This window comes from Felis catus, chromosome A3 (assembly GCF_018350175.1).
Source record: "Felis catus isolate Fca126 chromosome A3, F.catus_Fca126_mat1.0, whole genome shotgun sequence".
Taxonomy (NCBI): domain Eukaryota; kingdom Metazoa; phylum Chordata; class Mammalia; order Carnivora; family Felidae; genus Felis; species Felis catus.
The window spans coordinates 14,571,762-14,584,793 of record NC_058370.1 but is presented as its reverse complement, the minus strand read 5'-3'; the positions used below and the strand labels follow the sequence as shown (position 1 = coordinate 14,584,793).

General features: G+C 40.7%; 1 long non-coding RNA gene across 1 annotated transcript in view; it reads right to left on the bottom strand.

The window, feature by feature from the left end:
- Positions 1 to 430: 430 nt before the first annotated feature.
- The window catches only part of LOC102899752, a 39,891-nt gene continuing 27,289 nt past the window's right edge, over positions 431 to 13,032 (bottom strand). The window contains exon 3 of the long non-coding RNA XR_002740946.2: positions 431 to 2,074. This is a non-coding gene — a long non-coding RNA (uncharacterized LOC102899752). The remainder of the gene's footprint in view (positions 2,075 to 13,032) is intronic.

Sequence of the window (13,032 nt, the reverse complement as noted above, 5' to 3'; positions counted from 1 at the left end):
TAATCATGTCTTCTGCAAATAGTTTCATTCCCAATCCTTCTGTCTTGATTTCTTTTTCTTTCCTTTTGCACTAAGATCATTGCAATGTTGAGGAGACGTGGTGGTAGCAGGCATGCTTTTAACTCACTCCTGATGAGACGAAATAAAAATTCATCTTTTGATCCCATTCAAGGGGACAGCTCCTGATATTTAACCATTTCTTGACTAAGGAATTTTTTTCCTTTCCTATTTCAAAAGTGATATTCAGCACGTTCTTCCTCAAGAGTTCTCCACTTCTCCCTCTTGGGCCTCAGTATCTATCTAGTCTTTATGCAGAGGGCTCTTAGTCCCGGGACTGGGACAAGATGTCTGGTCTGGGTGTCGTCTGCTGGGTCCTGCTTGCTTCTGACACGGTCATCCGATCCTTCCTGGTCTTCGATTTTGGCTTCTGTTCTGCCCCATCTAATGATGGTGTCACTTGTCTTTGGGTACAAGTGTATCTGGATCTGGTGCCCCCTTCTGTGGCCTTTGGTCTAGGTATTCACATCGGGGCCACTTCATCCCTCACCCAGGCCACGCTTAGGGGGACAGCATGTGCTGCTTGCCCGAGGGCACCTTGTCAGTGTTGGCCCATGGGATGGGGAGGTGTCTCTGCCTAAGGTGCCAAGTTACTTCTCCTCCTCCACTGTAGCTACCTTGTGAAGGTAAGGATGGCCGGGTGAGACCCTTTAGTCTCAAAGTGTCAAGGGGGAAATGGGTCACAAGGCCTGCGGGGTCTGTGTACTACAGACCTCACAACTGAGGCACATAGCAGGCATTGCTAAAGAACGCTCATAATTTTTCAGCCTAAGCCTTGTTTATTCCTCAGTCCACTGGTTTTCAAAGTATGGTCCTCCACCAGCAGCACCCAGAAGCTTATGAGACATACAAACGCTTGGGCCCCACACCAGACTTACTGATTCAGAGAGCCTGGGGTGGGGCTTGGCAATGGATGTTTTGACAAGTGCCTGTGGTACAAGCTCAGGTTAAGGATGGCTGCTCTAATCCTCTCCTCATTACACTGTGGGCCCGAAGGGCTGGGCAACGTGTAGGCAGGTGACTGGCCCTGACTGAGAAACCAGAAAGTCCCGGGTGTGTTTATCTGAGCCCCATATAAGTGGGTTCGGGTGTAGGCCGGGTCCGCCCTCGTAGTGGGATTTCCTTCTTGCAGAAAGGGAGTTCACTCCCTGTCTGCTGGATGCTAGAGGCAGTTTCATTTTCCAGGACAGATTTGGTGAGGGAGGGCAGTTCAGACTCTAGATCACTGGGACAGCCTGCTCTACCCCAGGTCCTGGCTGCTGTGGCAACCCTGTGGGCCCATCAGGTAAAGCAGGGAATCAGAGGGTCCAAGTTAGGGGGTCTGAAACAGTCTAGTCTGTTCCCGCTCTGTGGTGGGAGGGGGGTGGGGGCTGTGGGATTCCTGGTCTCTCATGCTCCTGTTTTCAGTTCCAAGGTGTGGCTTCTCAGAGTCTGTTCTTCTCTAGTGACGGAACGAAGAAGAGGAGAAGGGGGAGGAGAAAATGATTCTTTCATTAAAAAAAAAAAAATCCTGTCCCAGACGCATTAGCTTCTCGTCTCTTCTTCTGAGATGCCGACAGGCAGTTCCTAACACGTCAGCTGCTGGGGTGTCCCGGCTTCTCATACTCTCATGTCCAGTGGCAAGTTTTCCACGTCTGTCTCTCCAGATGAAACTAGTCAGAAAGCAGACGTTCTCTTCCAAGACTCACATAGTCACTCAACAAACGACTCGAGGAGGTACTGACTAAAGGGTATCAGAAGACGGTCTACTATGAGCGGTGCCGGGGGATTTGCTAGGAATTTCACTGTGGGGGTGCAGCAGAGACCAACTGAGTTGGGGATGGAGCTAGAGAGCAGGTATTGGACAGCAGCATCAGGACCACCTGGGAACTTGCTGGAATTGCTAGGACTTGTTAAGAGTTGCAAAATCTCCGGCTGGAGTTGCATCTGTTGTTCTGAAACCTCCTGTTGATCAGGGGTAAAGCGAACGGTCAGCTAGGACAGACTGGTGTGAACCTGTTGCAATGCCAGGATACATCTGGATAAAAAAAGAAATTTAGGGATTATGCACACTACCAAATTCTTTTTTTTTAAATGCTTATTTATTTCTTGAGAGAGAGAGAGTGGGAGCAGGGGAGGGGCAGAGAGAGAGGGAGACACAAATCTGAAGCAGGATCCAAGCTCTGAGCTGTCAGCACAGAGCCTGACAGGGGGCTTGAACTCATGAGCTGTGAGATCATGACCCGAGCCGAAGTCGGATGCTTAACTGACTGAGCCACCCAGGCACCCTTACCAAATTCTTTTATTAATCTCACCAAGGTACAATGAAATTGGCCTTAATGTTGAGAGGTTAAATGCAATGACGGTGAACATTCAGAAACAAATCAATGTAGACAGAAAGGTTAGGTGATTGAATTTTTGCAGAATTTAACATAAGAGGACAAAGCTTAGTCAATGTATGACATCAAAGAATTGGAAACAAGCCAAACACCCACATATAGAAAATAGGACTTTTAAGTACATTTAATTCAATTATACTTAATTTGATCAAAATATTTCTTAAAATGTTTAAGGAATTTTCATGAATATAATATACATGATGTCATTGAGTAGAGTGTAGTGGTTATTAAGCTGGACCCTGAGAATCAAACAAAGCTAAACTGAATTCTGTGTTTGTCCTGGCATATCACACTTCTCTTCTTTCAAACTATAAACATACTTACAGATTCTCATATTTAAACAATTTTTTAAAGGTTTGTTTATTTTTGAGAGATGGAGCGCAAGCAGGGGAGGGGCAGAGACAGAGGGAGACACAGAATCTGAAGCAGGCTCCAGGCTCTGAGCCGTTGGCACAGAGCCCAATGTGGGGCTTGAACTTACAGACTGCAAGATCATGACCTGAGCTGAAGTCAGACACTTAACCGACAGAGCCACCCAGGCACCCCTGCAGATTCTCGTATTAATGAAAAAAGTGCAGAATAAAAAGTGAAATCCTTCATTGATTCCCAACCCTATCTCATTTCCTCCAGTTTTTATAGACTGTGACTCTTTAGGCATTTATATGTGTGCATATACATAATTATACATATAATTAACATTTTTAGATTTTTGTATAAAAATGGGAAAACCTATGTAATATCCTGTAAACACTTTTTAAAAACTTCACAGTATTCTATGTGTATGTGTGTGTTTGAGAGAGAGCACACGAGATGGAAAGAAGGAGAGAGAATCCCAAGCAGGCTCCACACTCAGCGTGGAGCCCGACGCAGGGCTCAATCCCACGACCCTGGGATCATGACCTGAGCCGAAGTAAGAATCAGACCCTCAACCAACTGAGCCGCCCAGGTGCTCCCTCTAGAGATAGGTCTATGGCTATCCATAGAGAGCACTCTAATTCTTACAACTTCTGCATGCAATTCCACAGTCTGATTATCCCATAAACTACTCCTCTAATTATATATCCATACAGTCCCTGCGTATTTTACTGTTGCAATAATCTGCTGTAAATGTACTGTGGATGTGCAAATATTTTTCTACGAAAACGTAGTTCATTAAAAGATATGAGCTATTCTTGTTTTCAGAAGTATTACCAAGTTGTACTTTGAAAAGACACGGACCAATTTTTAAACCCATCTCCACCGTTGGGGAGTTCTTTGTTCCCAGAGCTCGACCACAGGAGATATTATCTGTGTTTGGGTATTGGGACTTTCTTGCCAAGAAATTAGAGCTCATGAGTAATTTAATTGCATTTCCCTGATTCCTACTGGATCTGACCATCTTTCACCTTTATTGGCCCTTTGTCTTCATTTGAACAATGAATTTTCACAGAGTCTTATTCACTACCAAGAGCTTCTCCTTTTCTTAGTTATTAAGCTGCATATAGATTCTGAATATTAATTTTGGCTATGCCCTAGGCAAATGTCTCCAGATATGTTGCCTATCACTTTGCTTCCGGTAGATTTTCTATCTTTAATATAGGGTCATTGACTGTATTAGTCATTTCCATTTTGTTTCTTGAACCTTAAGTTTTGCTTAAGACCTCCTCTCCCCTCTGACTCCCAACTATTGTAATTTATTGTAACATTGGTATGCCCTTTTCATGTTAGTGTCTGTCTCATCTGGAATTTACTTCTGTGGACAACTCCAGATACAGACTTTCTTCTTCTCTTCTTCCTCCCCCAGAGGATGTTCATTTATCTACTTGTTGTTCATTCAATCATTTTACAATTGATATGTGGATTTCTGGGCTTGTTACTCGATTCCATTGATCTGCTCACCTGTTCCTATGCCAATTATTATTCTATAACTACTACAGCTTTATATTCTGTGGATGTGGGAACCCCTTCCTTATTCTCTTAAAAAAATGGATTCATCTCCCACACTCCCCTCCATTTGAATGTTAGCATCTATTTACGAAGTTCCATTAAAAAAAAAAAAACCTGCTGAGGGGAGCCTGGGTGGCTCAGTCGGTTGAGCGTCCGTCTTTGTTTCAGGTCATGATCTCATGGTTCATGGGTTCAAGCCCTGCATTGGGCTCCATGCTGACAGTGTACAGCCTGCTTGGGATTCTCTCTGTCCCTCTCTCTGTCCCTTTCCCACTCCCACTTTCTCTCTCTCAAAAATAAATAAACTTAAAAAAAAACATTGCTATTTTTATTGGTACTTCATTAAATTTATGGATCAACTTTCGAGAACTAATGTTTCTGGTATTAATATTTCCTTCCAAGAATTTTTGATGGTTAATATATTCGGAGCTTCCAGCATTCCCTTCAGACTTTACTTTTGCTCTCTCCATAGGTTTTACACAGTTCTTTTTGAATTACCAGCTGTTTAATTAGGGGTGCTCTGCCATTGAGAATGAAATGCTTTTTTTTCTTCTCTAATGTTTCATTTTCCTGGATGGGAAATCTCCTGACTTATAAACTTGTTCACATTTTGTTTTTCATTTTTGTTGATTATTTGTCTATATATTTATATATAGTTTGACACGCATATATGTGTTTTATTGCCCTTGTCAATTTTTTTTCAAAGAAAGCTAAATGACAATAGGAGCATCCTAGACATTTTTGTTGTAATGAAAATATTCCCACTGTTTCATTATTTCAGATGTTTATGTGCAATGGGTTTTGAGTAGCAATGCTTGTTATCTAAGTGATTTTCTTTTCTTCCTTGGTTTCAAAGAGTATTTTTTTCAGTTTTTGCATTAAAAAAGCTATCATTGAAGTATAGTTGACATACAATGTCATAGGAGTTTCAGGTGTACAACATAGTGATTTGACAATAATTCTATTACTCAGTTCTCACAATGATAAGTGTTGTCACCATACATTACCTTATTGACTACATTCTCTATGCTGTATTTTTCATCTGTGACTTATTTGCATACAGTATTATTTTTTTAATTGGCTGAATATTATCAAATTCATAATTTGGTGCCCATTGGAAGCTTTTCTTTCCTCTCTTAATGTAACAAATTTAAACAACAGGATCTTTGTAATCAATAATCAATGTTTATGTTCATCCCAGAAACAAAATTTATTAACTATATAGCAGAATAATTTTGCTATTTTGTATTTAGAATTTGTATCTGTTTAAAATAGAAATTAGTTTATTCTTTTGTGACTACATGTATGTACTATGCTTGCCCTGTTTATTTGGGGGGTGTCTTTGTCTCCTAGAATAAGGTGGTTAAGTTTCCCATATCTTTTCTTTCTTCTGCTTTGTATAATAAGGAAATGTGTTCTTTGAAGTTTGATTTATTGATTTTTTTATTAAAAAAAATTTTAAGTTAACTCTACCCCCAAAGTGGGCCTCAAACTCACGACCCCAAGATCAAGAGTCACACACTCTACTGATTGAGCCAGCTAGGTGTTCCTACCCTTTGAAGTTTTTTTTTAAGTTTATTTGAGAGAGAGAAAGGAGAGGCAGAGAGAGAGAACCCCAAGCAGTCTGCACTGTTAGCGCAGAGCCCGACGCAGGGCTCAAACCCACAAACCACAAGATCATGACCTGAGCCAAAACCAAGAGTTGGACACTTAACTGACTGACCCACCCAGGCTCCTTTGAAGTTTTGATTGGCTTTCTGCATAAAATGGTCAAGGCCATGTCCCTTTTTAAGAAATGATTTTGTTTAAAGAATCATAGGTTTTTTTACAGACATGTCACTTTTCTTTATGGTAGAAAGGGGCTGGTCTGGCAATCTCTGGTTTTGGTTTCATGTCCCGTTCCCACTAGCACCTTTCGCTGAGTTGTACTTATTTTAAGAATAAGTACAGGTAAGGCTATAGCTCACATTTAGCCTCAATTTCTAAATAGCTGTATTTTCTAAATAGCTCAAAATCTGAATTAATAATTCTTTTGCTGTAGTGTTTCTTTCTTTTTTTTTTTTTTAATTTATTTTTGGGACAGAGAGAGACAGAGCATGAACGGGGGAGGGGCAGAGAGAGAGGGAGACACAGAATCGGAAACAGGCTCCAGGCTCTGAGCCATCAGCCCAGAGCCCGACGCGGGGCTCGAACTCACGGACCGCGAGATCGTGACCTGGCTGAAGTCGGATGCTCAACTGACTGCGCCACCCAGGCGCCCCTGCTGTAGTGTTTCATAATTAAAAAATCTTTAGGGTAGGGGCACCAGGGTGGCTCAGTGAGTAAAGCATTCGACTCTTGATCTCAGCTCAGGTCATGATCTTGAGGTCGTGAGACTGAACCTCGTGTCAGGCTCCATGCTATGCATGGAGCCTGCTTAAGATTCTCTCTTTCTCCCTCTGCCCTTCTCCCCTGCTTGCGCTACAAAATTAAAAAAAAATTTTTTTTCAGGGGAACCCTTTTACCCTGTTGGTGGGATGCAAACTGGTGCAGTCACTCTGGAAAACAGTATGGAGGTTCCTCAAAAACTTAAAAATAGAACTACTCTATGACCCAGCAATTGCACTACTAGGTACTTGCCAGAAGGATACAAAAATACAGATTCAAAGGGGCACATGCACCCCAATGTTTATAGCAGCACCATCGACAATAGCCAGAGTATGGAAAGAGCCCAAATGTCCACTGACTGATGAAGGGATAAAGAAGATGTGTGTGTGTGTGTGTGTGTGTGTGTGTGTGTGTGTGTAAAATGGAATATTACTCAACCATCAAAAAGAATGAGATATTGCCATTTGCAATGGCATGGATGGGTCTAGAGCGTATTATGCTAGGTAAAATAAATCCGAGAAAGACAAATACCATATAATTTCACTCATATGTAGAATTAAAGAAACAAAACAGATGAACATAGGGGAAGGGAAAGAAAAATAAAATAAGATAAAAACAGAGAGGGAGGCAAACTGTAAGAATCTTAATGATAGAGAACAATCTGGGGGTTGATGGAGGGAGGCTGGTGCGGGATGGGCTAAGTGGCTGATTGTTGTGTTGAGCACTGTTATATGTAAGTGATGAATCACTAAATTCTACTCCTAAAACTAATATTATACTATATGTTAACTAACTTGAATTTAAATAAAAATTTGGAGGAAAACATTTTTTCAGACAATAATTTATTATTTTGTTCTGTTTGGCTTTTTAATAAATACAATCACAGTTTGGGCAGAAAATCAGACATACATTTTTTTTTAATTAAAAAGATTTTTAATATTTGAGAGAGAGAGAGAGAGAGAGAGAGAGAGAATGAGCAGGGGGGAGGGGCAGAGAGGGAGACACAGAATCCGAAGAAGGCTTCAGGCTCTGAGCTGTCAGCACAGAGCCGGACACGGGGCTCAAAACCACAAACCACGAGATCATGACCTGAGCTGAAGTCAGACGCTTAACCGACTGAGCCACCCAGGTGCCCCAGACATAGAATTTCTGCTTTTAGAATCTGTGGAGATTTTCTTTGTTCCTAATACATTGCAAAACTCAAAGGGCTGGCTATTAAATAAATGTTGGGTATATAGTAACTTTGTAACATTTATGTCAAGTTTAATTGTGACACTCTTCTTCTGTACTCAATTTGCCCACGTAAACAGTTTTCTGAGACAGACGTAAAACAAAAAATTCTTTTTGTTTCTATTAAGTTTTACTTGATTTAAAGCATACAGCTTTGGTGCATAAAGACTAATACAGAATCTGGAGGCTAATATTTATCAATGTACAATTCTTCTTTGTCTCTTTGATACAGAACATTTGGACATTGTTTATGTGGTCGGGCGCCTGGGTGGCTCAGTCGGTTAAGCGTCCGACTTCTGCTCAGGTCATGATCTCACAGTTTGTGGGTTCGAGCCCTGCATCGGGCTCTGTGCTGACAGCTCGGAGCCTGGAGCCTACTTCAGATTCTGTCTCCCTCTCTCTCTGCCCCTCCCCTACTCACACTCTGTCTCTCTCTCAAAAATAAATAAACATTAAAAAACTTAAAAAAAACCTTTCTGTTCTCTTCCTATCACTACATAGGCATTGAAAGGTGGCGGGGACTCTGAGAGCATAGGATTTAATGGGTGCCAAAGGAATATTCTGGCACATCTATTGTTTCCACATCTATTGTTTCCAAATTAAATGTAATAGAGAAAAGTCGGTCCTTGAGCATAAGGAGTTCCTACTATATACACTGTGACTTATTTACATTATTTTATTTACTCTGCATGGGCCATCTAACCTTTTAGTGATTTTTCTGGTCTGGCGATTTTATTTATTTAATTAATTAATGTATTAATTTATTTTTTTAACATTTTTATTTTTGAGACAGAGAGAGACAGAGCATGAACAGAGCATGAGCTGTCAGCACAGAGCCCGAGACGCGGGGCTCGAACTCACGGACCGTGAGATCATGACCTGAGCCGAAGTCGGACGCTCAACCGACGGAGCCACCCAGGCGCCCCAAGGTCTGGCGATTTTAAACGTGAGTATTCCGTGTATTCTGAGTCCTGGATACTTCATCTGTCCCAAAAGGAATGTTCACAAAGATGTATTTCCAGGATAACCTTCTTTCCAAAACACAATTCTGTCAGTTACTCCAGGCTCAAGAATGAGATTCATTCCTCAGTCAACCCAAAAGTCCTGGACAACCTTCCTGCTATTCTAATAATACTTTAAAGAAAAAAAAAAAAAACAACATACCCATTCAGTGGAAAAGTTGAAAGTATGGGTTACAAAGAAAATACATCTATATGGCCACATCTCAGACTTCCACTATTAGTCATCCTTCCTAGGAACTGTATATTTCTTTCAAAGGCACAGTATAAAAAATTTATAATATATCAGTTTAACGTAAATTCTACAAGTCATTAGATATTATCAATGGCAGATTATAATTTAAACTTGACTTTAATATTTAATAGCTTCTTTGTGGTATATCCCATAAGTAGGCATAATCTGACTAATCCCTCAATGTAAACAATTTTTTTCTTTTTTCACTATGATAAAACAGTACTATGGACGTATTTCTAGTTAACTCTTGTATATTTCTCTTAGGATGCATTTCTGGGAGTTCCTCTGTTTAACCCTGCCTTTTCATTTATGACATAATCCAAATTTACCTTCTTTTTGAAGGCAACATTTCTATACAAATAGTGATCTCACTTTTTGATATCCCTTGGCCAATGTAACACATTTAGCACTACCTGTTGTAATAATTTTAATTTATTTTTTTAATTTACATCCAGGTTAGTTAGCATATAGTGTAACAGTGATTTACGGAGTAGATCCCTTAGTGCCCCGACCCATTTAGCCCATCCCCCCTCCCACAACCCCTCCAGTAACCCTCTGTTTATTCTCCATGTTTAAGAGTCTCTTATGTTTTGTCCCCATTCCTGTTTTTATATTATTTTTGTTTCCCTTCCCTTATGTTCAGCTGTTTTGTCTCTTAAAGTCCTCATATGAGTGAAGTCATATGACATTTGTCTTTCTCTAATTTCACTCATCATAATACCCTCCAGTTCCAACCATGTAGTTGCAAATGGTAAGATTTCATTCTTTTTGATTGCCGAGTAATACTCCATTGTATATATATACCACATCTTCTTTATCCATTCATCCATCGATGGACTTTTGGGCTCTTTCCATACTTTGGCTATTGTCAATAGTACTGCTATAAACATTGGGGTGCATGTGCCCCCTTTGAAACAGCACACCTGTATCCCTTGGATAAATGCCTAGTAGTGCAATTGCTGGGTCATAGGGTAGTTCTATTTTTAATTTTTTGAGGAACCTCCATACTGTTTCCCAGAGTGGCTGCACTAGTTTGCATTCCCACCAGCAGTGCAAAAGAGAGCCTCTCTCTCCCCACATCCTCGCCAACATCTGTTGTTGCCTGAGTTGTTAATGTGAGCCATTCTGACAGGTGTCAGGTGGTATCTCCCTGATGTATTTCCCTGATGAGTGATGTTGAGCATTTTTTCATATCTGTTGGCCATCTGGATGCCTTTGGAGAAATGTCTATTCATGTCTTTTGCCCATTTCTTCATTGGATTATTTGTTTTTTGGGTGTTGACTTTGATAAGTTCTTTATAGATTTTGGATACTCACCCTTTATCTGATATGTCATTTGCAAATATCTTCTCCCATTCTGTCAGTTGCTTTTTAGTTTTGCTGATTGTTTCCTTCGTTGTGCAGAAGCTTTTTATTTTGATGAGGTCCCAACAGTTCATTTTTGCTTTTGTTTCCCTTGCCTCCAGAGACATGTTGAGTAAGCAGTTGCTGTGGCCAAGATCAAAGAGGTTTTTGCCTGCTTTCTCCTCTACGGTTTTGATGGCTTCCTGTCTTACATTGAGGTCTTTCATCCATTTTGAGTTTATTTTTGTGTATGGTGTAAGAAAGTTGTCCAGATTCACTTTTCTGCATGTCTCTGTCCAGTTTTCCCAGCACCACTTGCTGAAGAGACTGTCATTATTCCATTGGATATTCTTTCCTTCTTTGTCAAAGATTAGTTGGCCATACGTTTGTGGGTCCATCTCTGGGTTCTCTATTCTGTTCCATTGATCTGAGGGTCTGTTCTTGTGCCAGTACCATACTGTCTTGATGATTACAACTTTGTAGTATAGCTTGAAGTCTGGGATTGTGATGCCTCCTGCTTTGGTTTTCTTTTCCAAGATTGCTTTGGCTATTCTGGGTCTTTTCTGGTTCCATACAGAGTTTAGGATTGTTTGTTCCAGCTCTGTGAAGAATGTTGGTATTATTTTGAAAGGTATTGCATTGAATATGTAGATTGCTTTGGGTAGTACTGACATTTTAACAACGTAATATTTTTTTAACGAATATAAGTAATTCACCTTCCCCAAACCTTAAATTCTATGAGGGCAAAATGCTCCACAGTATTCAGTCTGTGTCACAATTTGACAAGCAAGGGGCATATGTGCTCCCCAATAACCCGATGTGGAGGACTCAAGATTCCTCCCACTGTATGTTCGTTAGGCCTTTATTCTGAATTACAGATTTATGGGAGTTAGAATGACAATATAGAAGGGCTCTCTGTACCCTTCACCAAGTTTCTACCATTGGTTATAACTCATATGACCATAGTACAATATAAAAATCACAAAACTGACATTGGTATAATGTGTGTAAATCATCCTATGTCATAGGTATAGATTAGTAGAACCACCATGGCATTCAGGACTCAGAACTACTCCATCACTGTAAAAACTTCATCTACCCCTTTACTGGCACACCCAGCCCCTCCCTGCTTCATCCCTAACTTTGGGCAACCACTAATCTGCTCTCCATTTCTATAATTTTTAAAAATCATGAATTCAGTTTCCTTATTAGTTTGGGGGATATTTATTTCATATTGGGTGGGTTATAATAGTTTATGCTTTTTGAGGAGCCCTTTATGTTGCCAAAGTGTGTGTATAGAGTTGTTCATAATATTCCCTTATTATCTTTTTGATGTCTGGAGGGTCTGCAGCGATGGCTAGCTACTATCTCATTCCTGATATTGTTAATTTGTGTCTTCTCTTTCTTCTTAGTCCACCTTGCTATCCAAGTTTATGCTTAGACTCAGACTCCCACTTTTTATGACCCATCCTTCTAGGACTATTTGACTATATGGGCAGTTGGAGAATCATGAAGTATTTGTTGTTTCAGAAGTCAATAAAATTTGGAGATGTGCTCATTGACTTAGTTTGGAAGCAGTGGGAATATCCAGATGCTACACAAGAAGGTGATGTTGGAAAATCACAAACATCTGATCACTTTGGGTAAGAGTATCTTTCCCATTTGTTGATAAGCTGCCTACTTTGAGATTTTTCTTCCTATTGTACAAATGTCTACAGAACTCTTGAAATGCTTACCTAAATTTCAGCTATCTCTAAATAATCTGTGGGGGCTTTTGAAGGAAGGGATGGGCACATTCATGCTACGAACACCCAAGCTTCATGTATCACAGACTGCTCCAATCTTAATGCCTTTCTCAAAGACAGTGGTGCAAACGCTAAATTCTCTGATACTCAAAGCATTGAAAAAAAGAGCATTGTATTTTCCTCTGTGCAGGGCAATAGGCTTTTAAAGCAGAGGTGAGGTCTCTTTGAAGCAAGACGGTGACCCCTGGATGATGGTGAGAGAGGGGCAAATACGCCATGCTCAGGTTGTTGACACAGGGAGCAGAGGTGGAAGCCATCACAACTCACACCTTAACTGGTCAGAGTAACCTGAGTCCCTGAGGTGAGGAGACATGAGCTCTTTGCATTGGGCTTCCCTACAGTGGAGAAAAGAATATGAAAATGGATGTTTTTACCCATCATTATTCTTCTAGAGTCCCTCTTGCCACATCCTTCTTCTTAAAGATGTAAATACTCTTTTTAAAAAAATTTCTTTCAATTATTTTTTCTTGAGAGAGACAGAACATGAGCAGGGGAGGGGCACAGAGAGAGGGGGAGACACAGAATCTGAAGCAGGCTCCAGGTTCTGAGCTGTCAGCACAGAGCCTGACGTGGGACTCGAACTCATGAACCATGAGATTATAACCTGAGCCAAAGTTGGACGCTCAACCACTGAGCCACCCAGGTGCCCCAAAGAGGTAGATACTCTTGCC